We start from the raw sequence: 12,579 nt of genomic DNA, 5'->3' as shown, positions 1-12,579 counted from the left end.
GAGCTTCCAGAGAAGCCACTCGCACACAACCATCACAGAGGTATGGACCTCTGTGATGGTTAATAACTTCCCCCTTCATTGTTGTGACTAAACCAATCTCGCCACATTGTATTGGAGGAGCCTGGTTGCCCGCCTGCTGCCTCTGGACTATGGACCGGCAGCTAAAGGGTTAATTTTACTGTGCAGAAGGATTTATTTCTCCCTTTCTGCACAGCAGTTCAGTAGATTTCATCTACCGAACAAACAGCCGTTCACCAACCTCCCCAGAGCCGTGGGAAGCCGGCCGGCGTTGTTAATTGGACACCCAGAAGCTAGAGTGTGCTGCCAATTTACCTCCCTGAAGCTGCGGTTAACCGCAGCTTAATTGCCTGTTAACTGTGTGGCCGCTGTTACACTTAGCGGCTGCTAGGTGGCGCTGTTCTGGAGCTCCCCGGGCAGCCAGCACTTTTCTGCCTGGCTTTCATGCACCAAAATCTGACACTTTTCCGTGCAGGCACCGCTGAACCTCCAGCCCCTGGTTCTCATTCGTATGAATTTGGTGAATGCAGGGAAATTCGGTGTTTGTTTTATGTGAACTGTAGTAACCCAGATAGCCTGCCATGGAGCCTGTTCGTATAATTAAAGACTTTAGCTCCATGGCAATTAAAATGTATTTGTGTGATCTGGGTGCCATTCACCTAATAATGTGCACCCAGACCTGAGCTATCTGGGGATATGTTACATGTCTGTGTTTTATGTATAAAATGTGTCTGTATGTATTTTAAAGTGATAGTCTGTTTCTGTGTCACCATGTGCATAATGGAGTCTGGCCTTTGTCCTGGGAGATAATTGAATTACTTCATTAATTATCTCCAGGGCAGGGAGGAGGAAACCAAGATGCCTGGTGGGAAAGTATTGTGGCTGTGTGTACGAAAGTGATACATGTCTGTCTGCTGTTTCAGTCTTCCATCTGGTCCCCTAGGGGAGTGTCCACCAGGTGGGAGACCTGCATAAATACAGGGGCAGGTAGCCCTGAATAAACAGACCACTGCTTGACCTTCAACACGGAGCCTTGTCTCGTTCTTGGGGGGATTCACTGTATGCTGCTGGAGATTGACTGCTAGGAGTATAAGCTGATGTCTGCTTTTCCTGTTCGTCTGCTAGCAGCTATTCGTGAGGTTCCAGCTGGAGTGCTACCTCATTCCCTTGTATGCAGTTCGGGAATTTGGTGCATTAATTTATATCCGAATTTGTGAGTTTTGGTGCTTTTACAGTAGCTGTGCCTTTTTGTGAAAAGGGGATTATCGCCTAAACAAATTTTTTTTCCCCTTTTATGCGGAAACGGTCCATAACAATTGTCATTTTAGCTATTTCCTCAACTATTAGATTATCTAACTCTTCTATTTGTCCTGGGGGCCTATAAATCACACCTACACGAGTTACTGTGTGATTACCAAATTCTAACGTAACCCAAACGGACTCTATGTTCGCCTCACTAACCTTTATTAGGCTAGATTTTATGCTATCCTTTACATACAGGGCCACCCCTCCCCCTTTCTTGCCTTCCCTGTCTTTTCTATATAAAGAGTACCCTGGTATTGCTATGTCCCAGTCATTTTTCTCATTATACCATGTCTCAGTAACAGCGACTAAATCTACACTATCAGTTGCCATTATTGCCACAAGTTCATGGATCTTATTCCCTAAACTGCGAGCATTTGTAGACATGACTCTAAGCGTATCATTTTTTAACACACTTGCTACAGGCACCTTCTGCCCTTGTTTTTGGGGACAATTGGATTGATGTTTTATCACCCTTTTGCCCCCCCCCCCTCCTAGTTTAAATACATCCTAGCAAAACTTCTGAACTGCTCACTGAGAACATTTGTTCCCTTTTGAGAAAGATGCAAACCATCTTCTTTGTACAGGTGGAGATAAATTGGAGAGGGGAAGATGTAATTAAAAAACTTGGCCAAACAGAAATGAAATGGACTTGTAACCTCAATACCCTTGTCCCTTTTGGTCTTAATGTTGATTTTGAGTTGTGTCATTTTTTATAATATATGCTTTTTACAATATATTTTTTATAATATTTATTTCTATTTATTTTCTATTTTTTATGTAAATTTTAAAGATATTGACCACTGCATGTCTAAGAAGTAATCAGCATTTTTATATCTGTTTTATATCTGTTTTTTTTCTCCCCCACACTTAAGAGTATTTGTTACTCCTGTTTAAATATGAATGGCTATACTATATTTATATCTCAATGCATCCTGATACCTTATTTATGGCTGTTATTGAATTTATTGTTCTAAATAGAGATTCATGCAATATACTAATTATGTTTCACTCCTTGAGCAATGGTAAAGGACTTTGTCTGCATAGCTCATTTCCTAAATATAGATTTCACGAAATCGGAGGTAGAAATTAAAGCATGCTGGGAGTTGTAGGAACAACTAGAGCCCGGAAATGACGTATCGGCAATACAAGCCGAACCGGAAGTGACGCGACGTCATCTAACCGGAAATTAAATTCAGCTGCAGGACGGCGAAAAAAAGCGTGAGTAGAAGATTTAAAACCGGATACCAGTAGACTTACAAACTCAGACTGAGGAAGCCGAAAAGGACGTCGAAACGCGTTTCTGAGAGAAGAGGAGAGTGGACACTTTACTATTACTATATTTATGCATGCTACTTTGTATGTATTTTATTATTATTTTTTTGATATAATAAATGTAAATTTTAGTGCCTATATTCCATCTCCTCCATATATTTGGTATCCGTTTGAAGGAAGTGTCACCTCTAATTTGACACTGATGCCTGCAGTACTTAGAGCCAGTCCCCAAAAGGCTATAAAAGGTGAGCACCAAATTTATATTTGTGTTCTGCACCACTTGATTTAAGATAAAGATGCACCAGGAATCTTCTTTTGTGCTTTATTTTGGAGATATAATCCACAGACAGAGGGAAGAAAGGAGCATCCTCTATCCCTAGGTGTTACTGCCTACCTTAAAGGGCACGTTGGCTGATGTGTTTAGAGCCTATATCCTTATAAAAGGCTGTTTACAATGTGAGTTTCCCCTTTTATATCATATACTCTATACTAAGTTATCTGACAATACTACTCTATATATCTTTTGTGTTTATTTTTCATGTACACCCCGTGCCTATTGTAAGGGGTAAGTGCATAAGGAATATTTATATTATACTTCTAGCGCTGCACCTATATCAAGTTTGGTTTGATGTTGTTTACACTCTAACTCACTGCTTGGTATTCTGTTTTCTTTTTGGTTTCACTATTATAGTGGTTTTGGAGTATCAGCTAAAAGTGCATATAGCAGCTATACCAAATAATCTGCACCAAATAAGTGTTAAGCACCTTATAGCCTCACCTTCTCTGTATCTTTCTATCATCTTCTTTGTACAGTTTATTTCCATTCCAAACAGAGCTACCATGAGCAATAAAGCCAAATCCTTGCTCCCGACACCATTCACCAAGCCACAAGTTAAAGTCCCTAATACGCATCCGCCTGTCATTCAGAGTGCTATGCACAGGCAGAACTTCAGAGAATGACAGTGTGGAAGCAACCTGCCGTATATCATTGGCAAAAACACAAAAAACTTTCTTAACCTCTGAAACCTCATTGCTAAAAGTCATGTGTCTATAGATGGACAAGTACATCCAATTCCCCTTCCTGCTTTGCTCGCTTAACAATATTACAGATACGTCTCCTGTCTCTGTGAGCAGTAGCTCCGGGAAGACATCTCACAAAGCCACTATTATCTCTAAACTATACTGTCCATGCATCATTTCTAAGTTATTCATTAGATGGTTTTCCCTCTGTGAGTATATGTGTCATGATCACCTCACCCTTGTGTTACATGTATGTCTTTTTTCTTCTTTTCTGATTAATAAGCTGATACATTATAAATAAATTACATTTTTATTATTACTTTTTTTGCTGTGCTGACCCTTTCACTAAATTTATTTCCAAATAATTAAAGGAATACTATAGGGTCAGGAACACAAATATGTATTAAATATAACACAAACGTGTTCATGACCCTAAAGAGTTAATAACCCATTTTAGGTGGCAGCCCCCTCATCCCCCCCTCCCCCCCTTAAATCTAGTTAAAAACTCCCCTTTATTCCAGCACCATGTGGATCCGCAGCACTGGCGCTGCTCCCTTGGCTGAGATCATCAGAATTGCAGTTCTAAGCCAAACAAATGCTTTCCCATAGGAAAGCCATAGGAAAGCATTGGGAGACTAATGTGCATGCACAGCCAAATCAATGCATCTCTATAAGGAATGTTCAGAGTCTCCAGACAGAGACATTGTGCAGTACTGAACCAGGAAGTACCTCTAGTGGCCGTCTGAGTAACTGCCACTGGAGGTGTCCCAAGGGAGCAATGTAAACACTGCCTTTTCTATTAAAAGACAGTGTTTACATGAAAATACCTGCAGGGACAGGCTACATGCACCAGAACAAATACATTAAGTTGTATACTACGCATTAAGCTGTATACTGACAAGTTAGTTACCACCTTGAGTGATTTAACTAACACTATTTCGGGATTTGATTTAATGTTTCAATACACAACCCAATCAATGTACAAAATATAAAGTCAGCCTAAAACCAACACCGTAAATAAATAATTGTTTAAAACACAAACAGAATAAACATAACACACAATATGTGTGTCCTGCACTCAGACTGGCAGGTTGTCAGACATTTTATAGATAAAATAAAATAACTGTTTAGCAATGGTGACTCCATTTTGTATCAGTAAAATGTTAAAGGGACACTATAGTCACCTGAACAACTTTAGCTTAATGAAGCAGTTTTGGTGTATAGAACATGCCCCTGCAGCCTCACTGCTCAATCCTCTGCCATTTAGGAGTTAAATCACTTTGTTTATGAACCCTAGTCACACCTCCCTGCATGTGACTTGCACAACCTTCCATAAACACTTCCCGTAAAGAGAGCCCTATTTAGGCTTTTATTGCAAGTTCTGTTTAATTAAGATTTTCTTATCCCCTGCTATGTTAATAGCTTGCTAGACCCTGCAAGAGCCTCCTGTATATGATTAAAGTTCAATTTAGAGATCGAGATCCAATTATTTAAGGTAAATAACATCAGTTTGAAAGTGAAACCAGTGTTTGTTTTTTTTCATGCAGGCTCTGTCAATCATAGCCAGGGCTAGGGCTGCAAAAACAGAATCAAAGTGATTTAACTCCTAAATGACAGTGAATTGAGCAGTGAAATTGCAGGGGAATGATCTATACACTAAAACTGCTTTATTTAGCTGAAGTAATTTAGGTGACTATAGTGTTCCTTTAGATACACAGAGACATAGTAACAGAGAAACAGAATTTTTTTTTTTCTCTTAAGCACTATTCAATTAGTGAAAAGAGATAAGGCCTGTGTCTCTATTATTCACAGCCCAGGTTGTAAAATACTCAAGAGATAAGATATCATCTTACAGGGTATACTATAAAATAATGTTAGAAAGAAAGAAGGGGGGTTTGAGAAAAAGCCCAGGCTGACAATATAATTAAGTTTAATTATATACTATAATAATACTCTTATTTAAATATTTTTTTATATATATATATATATATATAAAAAAAAGTAATTTGAATGGGTTGTTTTTTTATTATTACATTCTAACACTAGATGTGTGTATTAAAGATTAGATGCTCACCCAGTCTCCACTCCTTCAAAAAATCGTTAAAAACCCATTTCTTCATAAAAGCGTATCAATTAAACTGTTAATAGCTCCTAACCGATTCCTCTTCTGCAACTGTCACTAGTCTAATACTATCCTTACCTTTTGTGTCATTTTACCCCACTCCCTCTAGGATGTAAGCTCATTGAGCAGGGCCCTCAACCCCTCTGTTCCTGTGTGTCCAACTTGTCTGGTTACAACTACATGTCTGTTCGTCCACCCATTGTAAAGCGCTGCGGAATTTGATGGCGCCATATAAATATCATAACAATAATAATAATAATAAAGATATACACATTATATGTTAAGCATATATTATTAACATTAACACTCGTAGTCTAACACAATGGATGGTCAGTGTGACTGAAATCCAGAATCCGATAAGATGGAAAATTGCTCACACCAGCATTTAATTAAATCATAAGGAAATCTATGTTTAATGGAGGCTTATATAAGACCCCATAGTAAGACATGAGTTGAACCAGAGTGCAAATCTGCCAACCACTTAAGTGATGGCAAAGTTGACGCCTCTCTGTTTGTTAAAATCTACCAAACGACTTTGATATGACATTGTGTCCGTGATTTAGATAGCTGTAAAAATACTAGCTGTGACTTTGTCGTGGATTTAAATAACTCCTTAAGAACCAGTGACAATTGGAATTAATGATGAAAACAATCATGGAAAAATTACGCCACAAGCTGGTGAAATTTGATAAGTTGACCACTGAGATGACATCAGAACTCATTATAATAGTACACACCCATATGGTTTCAATCGATCACTTTAAAAAGTTACATGAGAAATAGAGATAAGAGAATTCCTTAAAAGTAAGAACACAATGAACAAAAATGTAAGAACACAAAAAAAAAAGTAGACACAATGGACACACTTGGTAATACTCTCATACATATCTCTTTCCCTCTGTAATTTTTGGGACACTGAAAATGTATTTTTTAGCAAAAGCAATTATTGACTTAGAAATGTTTACAGAAACTTCTGACTTGTTATTCTAAATGATCTATCTTTAAACACTTACCTCATACTCATAGATCCATTGGATTACCTCTCCAGAAAATCAAAATAATTTTCTACCTGATGGGTAAATATACTGGTTTAATTTAATTATTTCTAAAAACAGAAATATACCTGGATAATGCTGATGAGAAGATTATAGACTTAAAAAGTAACTTTTAATAAATAAATCTAAAATAAAAATATGTTAAAGAAAAATCATATGAACAACAGGAGTGGGTGGAGACTATACAGCGAGTAAAACTCTGACTACTTATACAAGCTGTGAAAGTGTATACATAATAACACTAATGCTGAAGCAATACTGTTTTGCTACAATATAACATCGGTGTATTCCCAAGTAATAAAAGTGATACTATATTATATATCACTAATAGCTGTAACAAGAGGGGGGAGATAAGACGACTGCTAAACCAGTTGTGGCAAACCTAGCCACTTCTGAACTATATTCGTTGCAGGTTGTCCGTAGGCTGAATGTATAACGTGTTCCGTTGACTGTATGTGTATTGTACTGTGACCGTTCGCATGCTGGCAGCCGTATGCCGCCAGCATACAAAGCATTCGTACGACGAAACATGGCTATCCGGGCCGTTCGCCGTACGAATGTGGACTCCCCAGGTAGACCACACATTCACAGGTCGTGTGGCACCAATTAACCGATTGCAACATTGTTGCAATCGGTAATTAAGGGCTCTCCTAGGTGGCCGTCGATCCACTACCGACCATGCGGCGGTCGGCCATCTTGGATCCTTTGTCTCTGCAGCGGTGTTCGGTCGTCGAGAGCCTGGAACTGAAAACGGCTACTCAGTGATCCGAACACCGCTGGACTTCCAGAGCGTTCGGGAGTACCGCGTTCGGTACATTGTGTGTCCCGTACTTATTCGGTACTTTTAAACTCACCTTGATATTTAAATGTATTATGTGCGGCGTTTGGTCAATTCAGCTGGGATCGGAGCGGTATTCTCACAAAGTGTGCGCCCCGACCCCAGCTATCTACCGAACGTTCGGTTATTCTAAAGTACCGAATATTACGGGAATTATGTATTTTAATGTCAATTGTCGGTTTTGCTGCACGAGGGGATAATCCACTTAATCGTCCATTTTAGTGGGAGTATCCTTCTCGTGCAGCGATGCCTGTTGGGAAAGCCACAATGCATGTTGGGAGAAATCCCCTGGAATATCTGTATGGAAACCCCTTGCATGGGGAACTGCATAAATACGCTGCTTGTGAATAAACCGAGTTAGTTGACTCCCAAACTGTGTTTCGTCCGGTTATTGGGAGGATTGGGGATATTGCCTTGCTTTCTACTCTGACTGTGGATTTCCTGAAGATACCAACGGATATCGTGGACTAATATACTGCATTCCGTTACAATTGGTGGCAAGCGACGGGATCCGAACCTTACAGCCGAAAAGCAGCGTTCGTGTAAACTGGAACTACCGAACAAGGAAAGCAAGGGCAATTCGTATGGAGATTGATTATACCATACTGAAACGACAGACTTTAAAAGAACTATTGGAAGCCAGGGGTAAGATAGCCAGCAACAAATCTAAGGCTGTGCTGATCGCAGAACTGATGGAGGGAGACCAAGCCCGCAGCGCTACACCCCCACCAGCCATGGAAGAGACCCCATTCCAAAAAGAGCTACGAACCAGGTTGGCGTTCCTACCACAACCATTACCGCTGGAAATAATGACCGTGATGATATCGGATGTACAGGATTATCTGATGGCAACCAGCACATCAGCAACACCGCCTAGGGCAGAGTCTGTTACTGCCTCCACCTACGGACAGGTAAAGCCCAAAGTCCCACATCACGCATTTAAAGCGTTTTGTGAAGAAAAGGACGAAATTGATGGGTATTTACAGGATTTTGAGCGGCTGTGCGATTTGCACGATTTGGAACCCGCAACATGGGTGCCGCTGCTGGCAGGCAAATTATCGGGTAGGGCAGCGGAAGCCTACCGTGCTGTACCCCGAGAGGACAGCAAAGATTACCCTAAGGTAAAGAGGGCGATCTTAGAGAGATATGCTATTACCCCAGAGGCGTACCGGCGGAAATTCCGGGGCTTGCGCAAGCCTGAGAAAGATTCACATGCAGAATGGGCGCACAAGCTGGACCAAGCATCACTAGGCTGGATACAGGCCAGCAACGCTACAAACATGGAGGAGTTGAGGCAGTTAATGCTGCTGGAACAGTTTTTTAATGGTTTGTCCCCGGAAGCACAAGAATGGGTGAGAGACCGTAAACCACTCACCCTACCCGAAGCCGCTAAATTGGCGGATCAGCATTTTGATGCCAGGAGGCATCACGGTGCCCAAAATAAGACTCTCCCTCGGATTACAGGGACACCCAATAATTTTATCCCTACCAGCCCCACCGTACCCCTACACCGGCCAGCACTGAATACTCCGCCACCCCCCTCCCGATACAACGGCCGGGCTAACATTCAGTGTCACACATGCAAACAGTGGGGGCACATTTCTCGAGAGTGCACCCAAAACAGGAGCCGGCAAGCTTGGAATCAAGTGCGACAAAATTTGGCACCCAGGGCTGCTGCGCACCATTATCAGGTAGCCCCCGCCACCCAAGAATTGCTGAGTGCTCAAATTGAGGAGCCTCTAGGGGTGCTGCATGAGGTAATGTCGGTCCGGGCCACCGACAACCGACAACATCACCGGCAGCTAGTAACCCTGGAGGGGAAGGAGGTACAAGGGCTCCGGGATTCAGGAGCCACTCTAACTTTGGTTGCACCACATTTGGTACCAGGCGCAACCCACACTGGCGGCTCAGTGGCAGTACGGGTGGCAGGGGGAGCAGTATACCGGCTACCTACTGCCAAGGTTCATTTGGATTGGGGTGTGGGAGAGGGAACTGTGGAAGTGGGGCTGATGCAGAATTTACCTGCAGATGTTGTGCTGGGGAATGACTTGGGCCAAATGACTTCCGCTTTTATTCCCCAGGCTCCGTACCAGGAGGCACACCCCGTAACCACCCGACAACAGGCTCGCACCACGGCTACACCGATACACTCTGAGGCTCAGGTAAGAGACCCTGTTCCCCAACTGACCCCCATGTCCTGGGATACCCCGACGACTTTTGCGACCGTAGTCCAGACCGATCCCACCCTCCAAGTATATAGGGACAGGGCACAAACAGACCAAGCAGGGCTAGAGGGGGAGCGGTTCATCTGGGAGAAAGAGTTGCTATACCGTGTCACGGCAAAAGATGTGGGGGGGTCTGTCACCTTAACTAATAAACAGCTAGTGGTACCCCAGAAATATAGACAGGAGCTGCTGAGAATTGCGCATGACATTCCCTTGTCAGGACACCTAGGGATGACCCGTACCCGATACCGTTTGACCCATGCCTTCTTCTGGCCCGGGATCTCTCAGGATGTGCGCCAGTATTGCACCTCCTGCGACGTCTGCCAGCGTGTAGGTAAACGAGGGGATCGCCACAAGGCCAGGCTATGTCCCCTACCCATCATTGCAGAACCCTTCAGCCGAGTAGCGGTGGATATCGTAGGGCCCTTGCCAAAACCCAGTCCCTCTGGCAAAAGATATATCCTAACTATAGTGGACTACGCCACCAGGTACCCCGAAGCTGTAGCTCTCTCTAATATCCACGCTGAGACCGTAGCGGAAGCCTTAATGAAGGTATTTTCCCGAGTAGGGTTTCCCCAAGAGATCATCTCAGACCGAGGTACCCAATTTACGGCCGAAGTTACCCAACATCTGTGGAAGGTGTGTGGCATTAAGCCAATAGTTAATTCCGCCTACCACCCCCAGTCCAATGGGCTATGTGAGCGGTTCAACGGGACGCTGAAGCAGATGCTTCGGACGTTCGGGGAGACCCACAAAGACTGGGAGAGGTTTCTGCCTCACCTACTCTTTGCTTATAGAGAGGTTCCCCAGGAGTCAACAGGATTCTCCCCGTTTGAGCTACTATTTGGGAGGAGGGTGCGGGGACCCTTGAATTTGATTAGGGAACACTGGGAGGGAGAGAGTCCCACTAACGAAACCCCTATCATATCATACGTCCTGGAGTTCAGGGACCGTCTGGAGGCGCTAACTCAGGCTGTACACACCAACCTCCAGGCGGCCCAACAACGCCAGCGACGCTGGTACGATAGAGGAGCCAGGGACCGCAGCTTTCAGGTGGGACAGAAGGTCTTGATCTTAAAGCCCGTCCGCACCGATAAGCTGCAGGCCATCTGGCAAGGCCCATACCAGGTAGTGGAGCAGCGATGCGACACTACCTATGTGATCGGCCCCTGCTCAGGGGTAGGGAAGAGACGCATGCTCCACGTGAACATGCTCAAACCCTACCATGAGAGGATCGAGGATGTGACGGCAATCTGTGCCTCCTCCTTAGAGGATCAGGAGAACCTACCCTTACCTGACCTACTAGAACCCGAGGAACAGATAGAGCCTTCCCGGGGAGTCCAGCTGGGGGAGCGGCTAAGCACCCAGGAGCGTGCCCAGGTACAGGCGCTGATTGTAGCCAAAGGGACTACCTTCTCCAATTTACCTGGGTACACTCCGTTAGCCACCCACCGAGTAGAGACCCCGGGACAGCTACCTATGCGCCAAGCTCCATATAGGGTTCCGGAATCAGTCCGTACCCATATGAAAGCCGAACTAGACGAAATGCTGCAGCTAGGGGTTATCGAACCCTCCGATAGCCCCTGGGCATCGCCGGTAGTCCTGGTACCTAAAAAGGATGGCACCACCCGATTCTGTGTCGACTACCGGAGGCTAAATGACAAAACGGTGTCTGATGCCTACCCGATGCCCCGGATAGACGAGCTGTTAGATAAGATGGCACGGGGCCAGTACCTCACTACCATTGATTTGTGTAAGGGGTACTGGCAGATTCCTCTAGCCGATGACGCCATCCCCAAGTCGGCGTTTGTCACCCCGTTTGGCTTGTACCAATTCAAGGTCATGCCTTTCGGGATGAAAAACGCTCCGGCTACCTTTCAGCGGATGGTAGATCGGCTACTGGACGGTTTTCAGGAGTATGCCTGTGCTTATCTAGATGATATAGCCATCTTTAGCCAGACCTGGGAAGACCACCTACACCACATAGGGGCGATCCTAGATCGCATTGGGGAGGCTGGGTTAACACTAAAACCTAGCAAGTGCCACATAGGTATGGCCGAGGTACAGTATCTGGGCCACCGTGTAGGATGTGGGCAGCAGAGGCCTGAGCCAGCCAAGATTGAGGCCGTAGCAAAGTGGCCTACCCCCAGGACTAAGACCCAGGTGCTGGCGTTCTTAGGGACGGCAGGCTATTACAGGAAGTTCGTCCCCGACTATAGCACCCTGGCCAAACCCCTAACGGACCTGACCAAAAAGAACCTTCCCCGACTGGTTGTCTGGGCCCCAGAGTGTGAGCAGGCATTCCAACAACTCAAAACAGCTCTCACCAATGCTCCTGTGTTAACTGCTCCTGATCCAACTAAAAGATTTCTTGTTCACACAGACGCTTCCATGTTTGGATTGGGGGCAGTACTGAGCCAAGTGGGAGCCGATGGCGGAGAACACCCCGTAGCCTATCTAAGCCGCAAGCTACTACCCCGGGAAGTGAGCTACGCCGCCATTGAGAAAGAATGCCTGGCCGTGGTGTGGGCCCTTAAAAAGTTGCAGCCATATCTGTACGGACAACCTTTTTCCTTACTCACAGATCACAACCCGTTAGTGTGGCTAAACCGTGTGTCTGGAGACAATGCCCGGCTGCTGCGCTGGAGTTTGGCGCTGCAGCCCTTTGACTTTACTATCCATTACCGGCCAGGAAAACAAAACGGTAACGCTGACGGGTTATCC

The sequence above is a fragment of the Pelobates fuscus genome, chromosome 5 (genome assembly GCF_036172605.1).
Source record: "Pelobates fuscus isolate aPelFus1 chromosome 5, aPelFus1.pri, whole genome shotgun sequence".
Taxonomy (NCBI): Eukaryota; Metazoa; Chordata; class Amphibia; order Anura; family Pelobatidae; genus Pelobates; species Pelobates fuscus.
Note: the sequence above shows the minus strand (reverse complement) of the source record.